The sequence below is a fragment of the Ambystoma mexicanum genome, chromosome 5q (genome assembly GCF_040938575.1).
Source record: "Ambystoma mexicanum isolate Mex_15411 chromosome 5q, UKY_AmexF1_1, whole genome shotgun sequence".
In the NCBI taxonomy this organism is placed as follows: Eukaryota; Metazoa; Chordata; class Amphibia; order Caudata; family Ambystomatidae; genus Ambystoma; species Ambystoma mexicanum.
In genome coordinates this window covers 338,544,211-338,559,280 of record NC_090933.1, presented here as the reverse complement: position 1 = coordinate 338,559,280, position 15,070 = coordinate 338,544,211, and positions in this window count along the sequence as shown.

Genomic DNA, 15,070 nt, shown 5'->3' with positions numbered 1-15,070 from the left:
CATACCTTCCCTTCAGGAAGCTTTTAAAGACTCATGTTTTTGGTTCCGTTATTGCTCACTAGGCTATGGTTTTCTTGTTTTGTTAAACTGCTTCTAACAGCACCTTGATGCTTTCGGGCCATAGTTCGTGCTATATAAATCGAAAGTAAATTAATAAATTGCTTCAATGTACCCTTATTTATTACTCAAGTGTTAAAATCCCCAACACAATGCCCTCCCCACACCCTCAACCCCAACACATTACCCTCCCCACACCCTCAAACCCTCAACCCCAACGCATTACCCTCCCCACACCCTCATCCCCAACACAACACCCTTGCAGTCTGTATAAGACATGTCTATTACCTCCTCCTCTTGGTGCCCTTTGTTGTGGGAGTAGCAGCACGAGAGGTGCAGTGCTGAGAGCGACTTAATGGCATGCTCACCACAGATCCCTTAGTAAGGGAGGCTGAAATGGAACTGCCCGGACATGCTGAAGGCCAACATTTGATGTGGGTAGCCAACATTTGCGCACACAATTCCTGTGCCCTTTGGCTCATGAGGGTGGTACTTGCAGTTCCTTCAGCTGCCCGATGGCACAGTTGGTCCAGGGAACTGGACAGCAGCCTGGAGGCATGGGGAAACATATCACGCATTGCCCATGCGTCAGACTTGCTGTCAAGGTTATCAGCACAGGGTCTCACACAGAGGTAGCACGTACTCCTAAACTCTCCCCCCTACCCCCTAGAAGTCATGGTGCCTGCTATTGTTGAGTACGCAGGTACGCCGTGACTCCCACAGGGAAAGAGGGTTAGGGTCCGTGGATTCGATAGGGTTGGGGGAGTTAGGGTAACTGGATAGAGGGTAAGGGAAGATACATGCATAGGTAGGGGGATTCTGGGAAAGGTTACTCCTCAGCTCTTTGGTGTGTTCGAGATGCACTGTGCACTCAACTGCCGTGAACAACCAACACACACATATGCATAAACGAGGTTTTAGTGGTCAGGACACCAAGATACCTCTATGGGTACTACCACCAGGTACAACCAGTAGCTACAGCCTTACTTGTAACCCAGAGCCCTGTTATTAACTCATATTATCACAGAACCCTGTTATTGCCTTTTCAATAGCACAGTATGGCACAGCATAAAGACAAACAAATGGGGTCACTTAGCTTTGGAGTTTGACTTAGTTTGCCCTGATTCCAGATTGGTTCTTTCCTACGTTCTCTACAGGTTAATATTTATTGTTCTTATGGCGCCTATAAATCACTAAAGTGTTTCCAGGCACCACAAAACAAGGGGTGTACAAGGGAGAAAATAACAGTAACAGTCCTACTTGACCTTGCGACATTCGGATTGTGCAAGTGCAGTAACAGGAAGTGCAGGGAGAGGGGATGAGGGCAAAGTGCAAGGGGGAGGTGGTTCAAGGGCCTGGGCAAGTGCTCAGACAAGGGGATAGGGGTAAGCTAGAGGGAGGGAAGGACGGTGAACCAGACTCAGTAGGACGGCCAAGGAAGGGTGCCCACGGGCAAGGGGGTGACTGGTCAAGGGAGGGCCTGCCCCGGAATGCTCATGAGGGAAACAGGCCGCCAGACATAGAGGCAGGTTGAACTAGCAGGGGAGGGACAGAGGGAAGGAGGAGGAGAAAATGAAGGCCTTGAGAAGCTTCTGGAATTTAAGGAGATCTGGCTCAAGACAGAAAGGGGCAGGAAGGTCATTCCAGAGGGAGGCTCTATCTACCCCCCACTCTGTTTTGAAAAACATCTGACTTGCAGAGAGTTAGAGCTAGAAGATCAAAAAATTCTAGCAGGCAGGTATTTAGGGAGAGAAAGTTGGATGCAGCATGGTCCCAGGCCCCAGAGAGACTTGTGGATGATGCATAGGGTCTTGAATTTGATCCTTGCAACCACATGGAGCCAATGAGATTTTAGGGCTGGAGAGATGCAGCCCCTGGACTTGAGGTCAAGGATAAGTTTCATAGTTCTGTTCTGGATTAGTTGAAGAGGGCGGAGGGAGGAGAGAGGTAGATTGAGGAAGAGTCTGTTGCACTAGTCAAGCCCAGACAGAGCCAGAGCTCTGGAGACGTGTTTCTGGGGGGAAGGTGAGGAAAGGGGGAATGCCTCTGAGGAGGTGAAGCTGAAAGTGCCATTTTTTGACAAGGTCAGCGATCTGAGGTGAGAAGACGAGAGAGCAGTCAAAGATTACACCCACGTTTTTTGCCTCATAAGAGGATGAGTGGAGGGGGCCAAAGGAGGGCAGCCAGGGTGTATGAGAGAAGGAGGGGTAAGAGTCCTGATAAGAAGGATCTCTGTCTTACTGGCATTAAGGCAGAGATCATTAGAATCACACCATGCCTGAATAACAGTCAGACAGTCGGGAATGAGAGAGGAAGGAGAGGAGGAAGAGGGGTGAAGCTTAAAAGAGAGCGGAGTATCATCAGCGTAGCTTTGAAAATGAGGAGAGAAGGTGGAGTTCAGGTGGGTGAGATGGCCAAGGTAAATGTTGAAGAGCCACGGCAACAGGATAGAACACTGAGGGATGCCGCAGGTGGAGAGTGAGACAGAGGAGAGGAACGGGCCAAGTTGAACTTGAGAGGGCCTATTCAAGAGGAAGGAGGTCAGCCAATCCAGTGCACGGTCAGTGATGCCTAGGGTTTCACGAAGCTGATTTATGCGGGTGGAATGATTGACTGCGTCGAAGGTGGAGGAGCGATCGAGGAGGACGAGAACAGAGGGAGAGTTGGAATCAAAGTTTGAGAGCAGGCAGTCACAGTTCAGGAGAGCAGTTTCAGTACCTCTTGCTGCTCTGAAGCCAGACTGGTTGTCGTGAAGACAGCCAACAGATTCAGAGCAATGCATTAGTTGGGTGATGACCCGCTTCTCCAGGAGTTTGCCCAAAGAAGGGGTAGTGGAGATAGGGCGGTAGCTAGCCGCTCAGGAAGGGGCCGCAGATGGTTTTTATAGGAGGGGGTGCACAAGGGAGTGCTTGAGGGATGATGGAAAGGAGCCAGTGGCGAAAAAATGGTTACAGAACTCAGCCAAGGAGAGAGCGAGAGAGGTGATGTTGTCCTTGATAGTTCCAGAGCAGCAGGGGAGCACCTGTTTGGATGAGACTTTCATACAGCAGACAGTCTTGGTGACCTTGTCTGGCGCTATGGGTGTGAAGGAGGCGAGAAAGGAGGAGGAGAGAGAGGGGCCAAGGATATCCTGAATTTTGGTAGTGAAGCGGCCAAGGCCAAGGCCATGCAGAGGGCCTGGGAGGGAAGAGGAGACGTAGAAAAAGAAGTAGGATTGGCAAGTTCCTTGCACATTTCGAAGAGTTCAGCAGTGTTGTTTGTGGCCCCAGAGATGCAGGCTTGGGTGTGGGCCTGTTTCTTGGAGTGGACGGAGAGTCTGTATTGCCTTTGTTGCAGGCTACAGACCAGTTTGTCAGAGGACCTCCAGGAAGTCAATCATGTAGGCATACAGCAACCATAAAGCTATGCGAGTGACACAGGAATCACATGACCACGAAAACAGGAAACTAACATCCAAGCAGGAATAAGTTAGAAATTGTTTGCTGAACAACACAAAAGATAGACACTCACTTTAGCTCTCTAAATTCAAGAACACAGAAAAGGGAACGGCAAGAGAATTAAAAAGGTAATGAGACCAAAAATGGTGTGCACTGTGATACCTCTAGGAAAACAGAAACAGAATGCCAGAATCACAAAGACACTGGAAATCGGGTCATTTCAAAGTAAAATTGCATCTTTCTTCATGCCTTGCATTGCATGACAAAATGACAGCAAATCACTACATAAGCAAGCACATCACTACTTCTCCAAGCATAAATGCAACTAGCCCAGCCCCTCTGGCTTCTCCTAGCAATGCTCTCAGACCAGCTGAGCCTAACCTACTGCATCTCAAGCAATGTTCTCTCTAGCATTAGCAAATAGCAAAACCCCTAAATAGCATTTCTCTGTCCCCACACAGCTCTTTCTATCCCTGCTGATGAGACAGCACCCTTCCTTCTAGCTCTCTCCAAAATGCTCTCCCACACACTCATGACTCCCACTCATCAGAGAGCAACAGAGAGAGAGACTCCTAAGACAGAGAGAGACTCCCCTTAATGCCGATCAGATCTCTGCCGTCTGCATCTGCCATCTCCCATCTCCCATCTCCCATCTCCCTTTAGCCCGCTGAAACTCCTGACAGCCCACCTTCCTCTACTCTAGTGCTGTGACACACTCATTTCTATGGCTACTATAATTTCAGCCAGCAAGCAGCCTCATTACGACCCAGGCGGTAACCATGGCGCTAGTAGCACCATGGTTGCTGCCGGTATTTTACCAACTCCGCCATGGTGAATGGCGGAATTACCGCCCCATTCTAAGATTGTTAAGGTAATTCCCCATTCACCATTGGCCCTTCCCCATTCCCATTTTTGCCCCATAGGGCTCAATGGGAATGGGGAAGACGGTAATTACGGTACTGCAAATTGCGGTACCGTAATTACCTCAAAAGTCCCTTTGCGGGTTCCTTCCTTAACCGCTGGTAAAACCATTCTTTCTCTAGCACTTACAAGCACCTAAAAGCACTCATTCTCCACTATGCGGTCTGGCATGGATTCACATGCCCATGAATATTCCCCGTCGTCAGGCTGGGAATCCTCGATAAAGAAAAAATCAGTATCAGTTTTGTTTCTGATCTGTCTTCCTTAGTAGTAACCAATCACTGGTCTCTGGGTCATACTGCCCCCAGCCAATGACTGCCCTCTCCCTAAACCCCGCCTCTGGCAGCCATCTTCAGATTTTTACCGCACGCTCAAGTGTTGGGAGTCCTCGTGTTTAGCTCTCAAACTTTTTTGCTGCGTTTTCGCACTTTTTCAAAGAGATTTTCTCATTTTTCGGTCAAATAGAGCCTCAAGCTCCACCGTTTCTACATCCGATCAACGGGGACCTGTTTCTACGCCCCTCAAGGGTGAAGTTTTCGTCAAGTTACGCTTCTTGGAGGAGTCCAAAAGTTTCTGTGGTCTACCCCGGTCATGGCCCAGGAGAAAGGAAGCTTGACGCCCTGAAAGCTGTTCAGGGACTGCCCTGGATGCCAGCTGCAGAATGTGTTCAAAGACGACGAGCATTCGAAGTGCCTCTACTGCCTTCATGAGGGCAAAACGCACGTGGAGAAGGACTGTGCATTTTGCAGGAACATGTCGGAACGGACCATCAAGGATCGACATCTTTGTCTCTCCAACTGGCTGGAAGAAAAGAGCCCGTCAGGTGAGAAGAAGAAGAAGAAGAAGTCTGAGCGGTCTTCGAAGTCCAGTGAGGGCGCCCCGGCGACGGGGGCCCAACAGAAGGCAAAGCACCGTGAGCCCTTGGCACCAGGAGCGCCAAACGGTCAGGCTCCTCGGCTGCCAGGCAGGGTGCATCCTCTCCAGCACCATCAACCACGAGCCAATGCTCTGGCTCAGGGAAGAGGAAAGCCGAGGACCCGGCGAAGCTTCTGGAGAGGCCCCGGGCAGTCTCGAAGGATCCAGCCGAGGGGTACCGAAGCGGTGACCCTCCCCCCAAGGTGAAGGCCACAGGCCCGCAGAAGGCGGTGAAGGCCTTGATTCACCCGGCTAAGGGCTCTATCAAGGAAGTCGCGGCGGCCCTGGCGCACCCTGGGGAGGCTACACCAGTGGAGGCGACCTCGGGGCCCAGAGTTTCTCTGCCACTGCGGAGGGAAGCCTCGTTCAGGCCCATCGAGAAGACCCCCGTGAAGACCCCAGCGGAAAAAGAGGGGGTGAGCCAGTGGCCATTGTGGACACAGCCTCCGAGGAGGAACTGGTTGAAGTCTTGGAGGGCCTCGACGAGGCCCAGTCCCACGGGAGGGATCCCAGCGAAGGGGACGACGAGAGCGACAGTGACAACGGCGAGGTTCCTAGTCAAACAATCGCGCCCGTCTCTTCCGGAGCCGCAGGACAACTCGGCGGCCATTTTGTTGGCAATACAATCCTTATGTTCGGAGATAAGGACGAGATTGCCCCTACCACCGACGGAGGAGCCGGAACCAGGCCTGACGGAGGAGCCAGAGCCAGGCCCGTCGGGAAGTCCCCCAAACAAGAGAAGACGGACCCATCCAGTCCCGCCTTTCAGCCCTCGCGGCCTGCTCAACCTTTGCCAACGTCCCCCGTACCTGGGGATGACACGGGAGTAGACACGGCCACGACGGGTACGGATTACGACGGCGGTGAAGATGGGACAGAGCTCCCGTTGCCTCCAGCCTGGGCCTCCCCGTCCGATGAGATTGGGTCTTTCCACGCTATGATCGCCAGGGCATCTGAGCTTTTTCAGCTCTGCCCCGAAGAGAAGAAGGAAGGTGTCCTTTACCAACGGCGCGAGGCCAAGAGGAAGACAGTCCTCGCCGTGCCTCTGTTGGATGCTATCTGGGACGAGGGTCTCGCCCTGCTCAAGAACCCGTCCACGACGCCTGCCAAGAGGGACCGGTACGAGAAGAAGTATCGGGTCCCTGACGCGGCTCCTTTGTCCCTTAGGGCGCAACCGACCCCTGACTCAGTCGTCTCAGCAGCGGCCAAGAAGAAAGCGGGGGGGGGTCATCGGCCTCAACGTCAACTTCCCCGCCGGACGACGAAGGAAAGAAGCTGGATGCAATGGGACGACGAGTTATCTCGTTGGCGGCAACAACGATTAAGGCGGCCAACGCCCTCGCGATCGTGGCCCACTACGACAGGGAGTTATGGTACAAGATTGCCCCCCTGTTGGTCTTCCTACCAGACAAGAGGGCTGAGGCCCTGGAGATCTTGCAGGAAGGTGAGGTGGCATCGGACCACGCCATAACGGTGGCAACGGACATTGCCGACACCGGTTTCCGCCAGCTAGGCAATGGCGTTTGCCTCAGACGACGAGGTTGGCTCAAGGTGACGGATTTCCGCCAGGACGTACAAGCCAAGGTTTTGAACATGCCGTTCGACGGGAACAACCTGTTTGGGAAAACAGTGAATGAGTCCCTCCAAGCCATCAAGGCGGACACGGAGACAGCTAAGGCCCAACGAGTTCTTCAGCAACGAAGACCGTCCTTTCGGAGCTCAGGAGGCAAGCAGGGTGCCTCCAAGGGATTCGGCGGTGGCTCCTCTACGTACCGCCAAGCGGCCCGCTCCTCGTCGCAGGAAGCCTATAGAGGACGAGGCAAGTCGGGTGGATCCCGCCATCGTCGTCAGGGAGGCCAAGGCGGCAAGGCGTCCTCCAAGTAAGATTGAACCAACCGTGGCGTCGGGCCCTCACTGAAGCACCCTGGTGGGAGGCCGGCTGGCAAAGTTCGTCAGAGTGTGGGAGTCCATCTCCACTGACAGTTGGGTGCTGGACGCCCTGGCCCAGGGGCACGCCCTCGAATTTCTAAAAAAGTGCCCCAGCATTCCTCCCGTGGCCAGGAAGGAACACCACATCCCTCAACTACTGTTGGAGGTAAGGGCGATGCTAAAGAAAGGTGCCATCGAGCTCGTCCCAAAGAGGTTCCTGTTGTCGTTGGATTTGGAGGATGCATACTTTCCCATTCTAAAAGGACACCGGAAGTTCCTCAGGTTCGTGGTCCAAGGGCGGCTCTACCAGTTCAAGGCCCTCCCGTTCGGATTGAAGTCGGCACCCAGGGTTTTCACCAAGTGCCTTGCTTCAGTGGCGGTGCGGCTGCACCTGCAGGGGATCCACATCTACCCCTACCTGGACGATTGGCTCATCCGCGCAAGGACAAGGGAGCTCGCCATAGAACACACAGCGAAGACCGTCCAGCTGTTCACGGACCTGGGGTTCTCCATCAACTTCCCGAAGTCCCACCTGGTCCCCTCTCAAGTTGCACTGTTTCTGGGAGCCAAGCTCGACACAGTGGCGCGTCTGGCCTTGCCGTCGGAGGAAAGGACAAAGGTCATCCTAGGCAAGGTGCAGCGTCTACTGGCCACGGACGTGGCCAGGGTGAGGTCCATCAAGTCCCTCCTCGGGATGATGTCCTCTTGCATTTATCTTGTGTGCCTGTGCAGGCTGCGGATGCACCCTCTACAGGAGTTCCTCGATGCCCGCTGGATTCAAGCGACAGGCAGCTTCGAGGACAGGATCCCTCTCAACGAGACCTTCCGATGAACAATCCGGTGGTGGGACACCCGCGCTCATCTAGCGGCAAGGACAGACTTTCAGACCCCGGCCCACCAGGTGACGGTGATGACAGATGCCTCCCTGGAGGGGTGGGGAGCGCACACCGCAGATCTTCACGCGAGAGGCCTTTGGCTCCCGGAGGAGAAGCCGCACCACATCAACATCCTGGAGCTCCGGGCAGTGCTCTGGGCCCTCAGGTCCTTTCTCCCGTCCCTCAAGGGCAAGGTGGTGAGGATCTTCACCGACAACACCACCACAATGTTCTACATCCGGAAGCAGGGTGGAACCAGATCCACAGCCCTATCCAAGGAAGCCCAGGATCTGTGGCATTGGGCCGTTGCCCAAGGGATGTTTCTGGTGCCGTTTCATCTGGCAGGGATAAAAAACACCATCGCCGACTCACTCAGCAGAGAGCTGCGCTCGTGCCACGAGTGGGAACTACGCTAGGATCAAGTGGACCGACTCTACGATGGGGGCAAACCCCATATCGACCTGTTCGCGATGGCGATGAACTCCAAGTGCCAGAGGTTCGCCAGCAGGTTTCCCCAACCGAGGAGCATGGGCGATGCTTTCTCGTTCCCCTGGGACGGCCTGTTCCTATATGCGTTCCCTCCGTTGCTGCTCCGACTCATCAACCAGCTCAAGAGGTCCCGGTGCAGGATGATCCTCATCGCACCGGCGTGGCCGAGGATGATCTGGTTCCCAGACCTTCTGGACTTGTCGGCGTCCCTACCGGTCAAGCTGCTGACGGACGCAGATCTTCTTTCCGGAGAAGGAGGCGCCATCCTTCATCACGACCCGGAGTAGCTGAACTTGCAGGCCTGGCTCCTGCAGCACTAGAGTTTGGAGGGTACGATATCCCTGCTGACTGCAGAGAGGTTCTTGCAAAAGGCCAGGGCGTCCTCCACTCTCACATAAGTGGAAGAGGTTCTCTGTCTGGTGCCATGCACAGAAGATTAACCCTCTGCAGATTATGGCCCCTCAAGTACTGCTGCACCTACTGTCGCTGGCCAAGGCTGGACTAGCTCACACTTCCATCAAGATACATCTGGCTGCGATCTCCCGATACACCAGAACTACGGGACGGGCGTCCTTGTGGTCTCATCAACTGGTGAAGGAATTTATGAAGGGACTGTTCCGATCGTTCCCACTGGCGAAGGCTCCTGCCCCGGTGTGGGAACTCAATGTGTTGCTGTCTAGGCTCATGAGGGTGCCATTCGAGCCTCTGCATTCGGCGCCGTTGAAGTTCCTGTCGTGGAAGACAGCTTTTCTTGTGGCCATCACCTCCGCACAACGAGTGGGAGAGATCCAGGCCCTATCCTGCAAGCCTCCATACTTGACTTTTCACGACACGAGGGTGGTGCTGAGGACGCACCCCTCCTTTATGCCCAAGGTGCCGTCGGACGTCCACCTCAACGAGCCCTTGGTGTTACCAGTTTTCTTCCCGTCGCCTTCGTCGCCCGCCGAGAGGACTTTACACTCGTGGGATGTGGCTAGAGCGCTGAAGTTCTACGTGGACCGCACAAAGAGTTTTCGGAAGATGTCACAGCTGTTTGTGAACTTTGGACCTGTGAACCAAGGGAAGGCTCTCTGGAAGGCTTCCATCTCCAGATGGCTCTCCGGCTGCATCATGCACTGTCACCGGTTGGCAAACCGACCGTTGCCCAGCCGTCCGAGAGCCCATTCGACCAGAGCGATCGCTGCTACCACGGCGTTCTTGTTTGATGTGCCCCTGCTGGACATCTGAAGGGCTGCTACGTGGAGGTCGACGCACACCTTCACAAGATTCTACTGTGCAACCTGTTCGCCTGAAGGTGGACCTGGTGGGGAGGTAAGAGTTGCTTAATGTTGAGTTTATGTAATGCTTAATGTTGAGCCTTTTGCCACCTCCCGTGGTTGTGCATGTGTGTAGTGCTATGTATTCTTATATTCATGAGCATGTGAATCCATGCCAGACCCCATGCTGGAGAAGGAACAAGTTACTTACCTGTAACTGTTGTTCTCCAGGCCCAACGGGAGGGCCTTGAACTGGTAGTGCCTACCCCTCTGCGGCTGTTCACTTGGTCATACTGCCACTTTACGTGCTACCAAATCTGAAGATGGCTGCCAGAGGCGGGGCTTAAGGAGAGGGCAGTCATTGGCTGGGGGCAGTATGACCCCGAGACCAGTGATTGGTTACTACTAAGGAAGACAGATCAGAAACAAAACTGATACTGATTTTTTCTTTACCGAGGATTCCCAGCCTGACGACGGGGAATATTCATGAGCATGTGAATCCATGCCAGACCCCATGCTGGAGAACAACAGTTACAGGTAAGTAACTTGTTCATTGTGCTATACTAAAATGACAAGTATGCATAAATCACATGGCTTTCAGCAAATATGGAACCATTATAGCTTAAGCAAACCCATAGTGTTAATATGGCCTATTTCTAGATGAATGCAGAATTAATGCATAAATGCATTGCAAACGAAATGCATGGCTTATTCTCATGACAACACACCATAGATCAAATTCGGTTTTGCCAAATGACACTTTTATCATGAGATAAGACAATTCATGAATACATATAATAGACAGACAGTGTCAGGTCAAAACATGGATACAAAAGCAAGCTAGCTTCTCAGACATTCTAAGGCAATCTCTATCAGTAATGTTCTGGCAAGACCATAAAATACATAGTTGACAAGCGCGTCAGATCAGATTTCTGGAAACATGCATATGGCATGGAAACTAAACTAGCTATAACATTCAAATAAGCAAACAGATGTCTAATGGTCACTGCAAGCGAATAGCAGTGAAATAGTGTCAAAACATGGTGCATTCATTCTAATAACCTTGTCTAAATGATGCATAGCAATTCGTAAATGGCAAACAGCAAAATATCAGGATTAACTATATCTCATCCTGATGCTCATAATGAATAACTATTAAGCATGTGTATTCAAACGTGTGAAATGAAAGCATTGCAAACCAAGCATTAGAAATCAAAGCATGTGTTTTGTGGACATAGGCCGATCATTTCAGTTATCTCTGATGTTGTACATTCATTTTAATCCTCTCTTGCACGCGAGACATTTCAGAATATTTCCAGTCATTAGCAAGTGACAAGTGTCACATAGTCAGTCTCTAGCTGAACGGACTTGAACATTTCAGTCTGTGGCCAAACAGTATGTGTGTCCTCACATGTGCGCAAAAAATAACATAGCGTAGCATAGTTCCAGTGTAGCATAGTTGGGCATAGTTCCAGTGTCCATCATGTGGACCTCCTTCAGTGCCTATCATGGAGCCTCACTGACATAGGCTCATTCCCAAAAGATCAAATCAGGGCTCAAATCATGGCTCACTGCTCACTGCATTGCAAGCAGGCATCTTCGAGCAAAACAAATCAAACAATATGTTGGTTTAATGTGGCTGCAAAACAGATTCAATGCTGCAATCTGCAATCTGGTACTTTCCTCAACTTTAATTAGTCTTCTGTTCACTCTCCCCCTCTTGCTACTCCAAGCGTATTTGGGTGGACAGAGCAAACAAATTGTTGGTGCTGAACACATTCTATGGTGCAAATAGCAATGGATCTCATGTTTGTCCACGCATCGGTCAAAGCATCTTCTCTCAATCAAAACAAGCACCAGGAGATACATGTCAGGGCCTATCTTTCTCTCTTCCCATACGTATCAACTCCATCCCCTAGCCCCCCCTTCAGCACTCCATTACAGTCAAAGGTAAAGGCATCAAATATTTTTAATTCTTCTGTCGTTTCAAATGCAAACAGCTCGCAAAACGGACTTGTGGCAAAGATGTCGATTTGAAAACATCAGGGCAAAACACATCTCTGTGTTAGGATTTATCTCGCGAGGCAAATCTCTCAGCCTGGAAATATGCCAGCAAGGAAGCTTCATCCCATGTGCATTCTCAGGGTAGAACGGATATCGTGTTCACACCTCAAGGCCTCAAGTGGCATTATGCAAAATTTGTGCTGCTTTTCGGCAACATCACATGGCATGTGTGTTCAGTGTCAGGTCATCAGCTCGGAATGCAGTCATTCTGTGTCACTCAGGCAAAATCTGGACAGGTCAATCTGGGTCGACAGGCAAGTTGTCCTGTGTAGGCAGTCTTCCAAGCATCAGATGTAGCTCAAAACCAAAAAGAAAAAGCGCAGTATCAATTGTTGGCATTTATCAAGCTGTATTCCAAACAAAACAAAAGCTATTCATTTCTCATTGCACTACTGCATAAACTAGGCGTAAACTGTGTCTGTCCCTCTGACAGCAATGCTAAAGGGTCTGTACATAATTCAAGCTGATGTCAACTTTGTGAAGCATAATGCTCCCACGTTCTCTGCACACTGGATTTCTATCTTTCAAGAATGTAAACAAAACAAATTTCTTCAATTAATTCGAAAACTCCAAGATTGCAAACCACTCTGTGTGGTGCTTCAAAGTGACAAAAGCATCCTCTATCTCTATCTCTATCAATGCTAATGCAACATGCATTTGTTCTGTCGCAATCTCTATGGCCATTCTCATACCCTCTTTCAACAACAAGAAGAAACCTCCATGGCATTCTTCATGTTGACAAAACTGGTACTCATTCAAAGCATACTTTGTGTCCTGCATCTGCAAGATCATTCATTAAGCTAACGGTGCCCTCCTGGCATACTTCTGCTAGTAACAATGTGCAATACTGTGGCAACTCTAATCTCTGAACCCACATTGTACAATAACTACTATCGGTGTCTCACTGAGGCATTCTAGCAAAGCTCAATGAATTCTGCACATCAAAGCATGTTCCCTCTACAGAATTTGCAGTCAATTTGTCATCTAAATAAATCCCAACACCTTTCTCATTAGCTAGCAGATTGGTGCCATTACAATTTATGTCAAATATCTTCACTATTTCACTTCTCCCCATCAAATCAGAATGCAATGCTAAATACTGCTGTGCAAAAGCATCTCTCTGCAAGGATGCATCATCAGAACTGCACTGACATACATCTACAAATGGACTCACAACAACAATGGGTACTATTTCTAACATAGGACATATCTCTGTCATGTATGCACTATCTACTGAAACATTCAGTCGCCCTGCTGACATGGTTGCGTCATCTTGAACCACTGAACTGTCAATGGAACATATCTGTGACTGTGACATAGCATCTATCACACTTGAGTGTACCCTAGGTAATTGCTCCTCCTCTTGGGCCACCCCTATCTCATGCATTCGCACTCTTACGTGCTCTGATTCTGGGACCTTGTCCCAATTCTCTAGCATATTCTTGAGTCGATCTCTTATTGCTCTAAGACCATTCAGGTATGGACTCATTACTGAAGTATTTTCTTCTAACCCACTGGGTTTTTCAACAAACAAAGCCTCACAACACGTGCGAGTTTCCAAACAAACAGGCATCTCTAAACAAGTAGTTCCAGCCTGGCAAATATGCACGCACATTTCAAAACAATTCCAACAAAGAGTTGGATTTCAACCAATAAGTCCTGATTTCAACAAAGGACTAATGTCCTAGAGCATGCTCACCAAATTCCAAAGATTCCAAAGAGAGTCGTGCACTCCCAACAAAGACGAAATCCCTGATTTACTGTGTCTGGCAACCTCTCTTCTCTCAAAACAAAGCTGAAAATAGCAAACAGGACAGCATCACAGCTACACACACAATGCAGTGTTCGGAAACCTTCCTTCGCTGGAATTATCTCGGTCAACAAGTGGATTGGAAGCTGCTGCCAAGTGTCAGTCTGTCCCAACCACGTCCTCGACCTTGACGTCTCGTGAAGGCCCCACGTTGGGTGCCATTTTGTGAGACCAAAAATGGTGTGCACTGTGATACCTCTATGAAAACAGAAACAGAATGCCAGAATCACAAATACACAGGAAATCGGGTCATTTCAAAGTAAAATTGCATCTTTATTCATGCCTTGTATTGCATTACAAAAATGACAGCAAATCACTACACAAGCAAGCAAATCAGCACTTCTCTAAACATAAATGCAACTCGCCCAGCCCCTCTGGCTTCTCCTAGCAATGCTCTCAGACCAGCTGAGCCTAACCTACTGCATCTAAAGCAATGCTCTCTCTAGCATTAGCAAATAGAAAAACCCCTAAATAGCATTTCTCTGTCCCCACACAGCTCTTTCTAACCCTCCTGATGAGACAGCACCCTTCCTTCTAGCTCTCTCCAAAATGCTCTCCCACACACTCATGACTCCCACCCTTCAGAGAGCAACAGAGAGAGAGACTCCCAAGTCAGAGAGAGACTCCCCTTAATGTCGATCAGAAGCATTCTCTTGCTCAGCTCTGCAGTCAGCCAAGGTTGTCTACTGGGTGTCTGCCAAGGAGTTGCTGTCTGCCAAAGACTCAAGAATGTTTATCAAACAATTCTCACTGTGCGAAAACAATCTTCGTGCATGGCAAAAGCCATCAGAAATGGACAAATACAGAGCACATTCTTTTTCTAGTGCTTAGAAGCACCTAAAAGCACTCATTGTGCTATACTAAAATGACAAGTATGCATAAATCACATGGCTTTCAGCAAATATGGAAGCATTATAGCTTAAGCAAACCCATAGTGTTAATATGGCCTATTTGTAGATGAATGCAGAATTAATGCAGAAATGCATGGCAAACAAAATGCATGGCTTCTTATCATAACACATCATAGATCAAATCAGGTTTTGACAGTAAGTCTGGCAATTGAAGGCAAAAACAACGCGTGCAAGAAATTTAGCTCAATAATTGAACGTTCTTAAGAAATCGAGTACACTAATACTAGCCTTAACAAGCGTACATGCTTTATATTGCAGACACAAATTAACAGGAGATGACAGTAAAAGCCCACACTAGTCACACACTCCAAGAAAGAGAGAAATGTACGGGCAACCGAATGTAAGTAAAACGTTCAAGCTGTCACTAAGATCAGTCAACGCTTACAACTATAGGTGTAAATAGAGA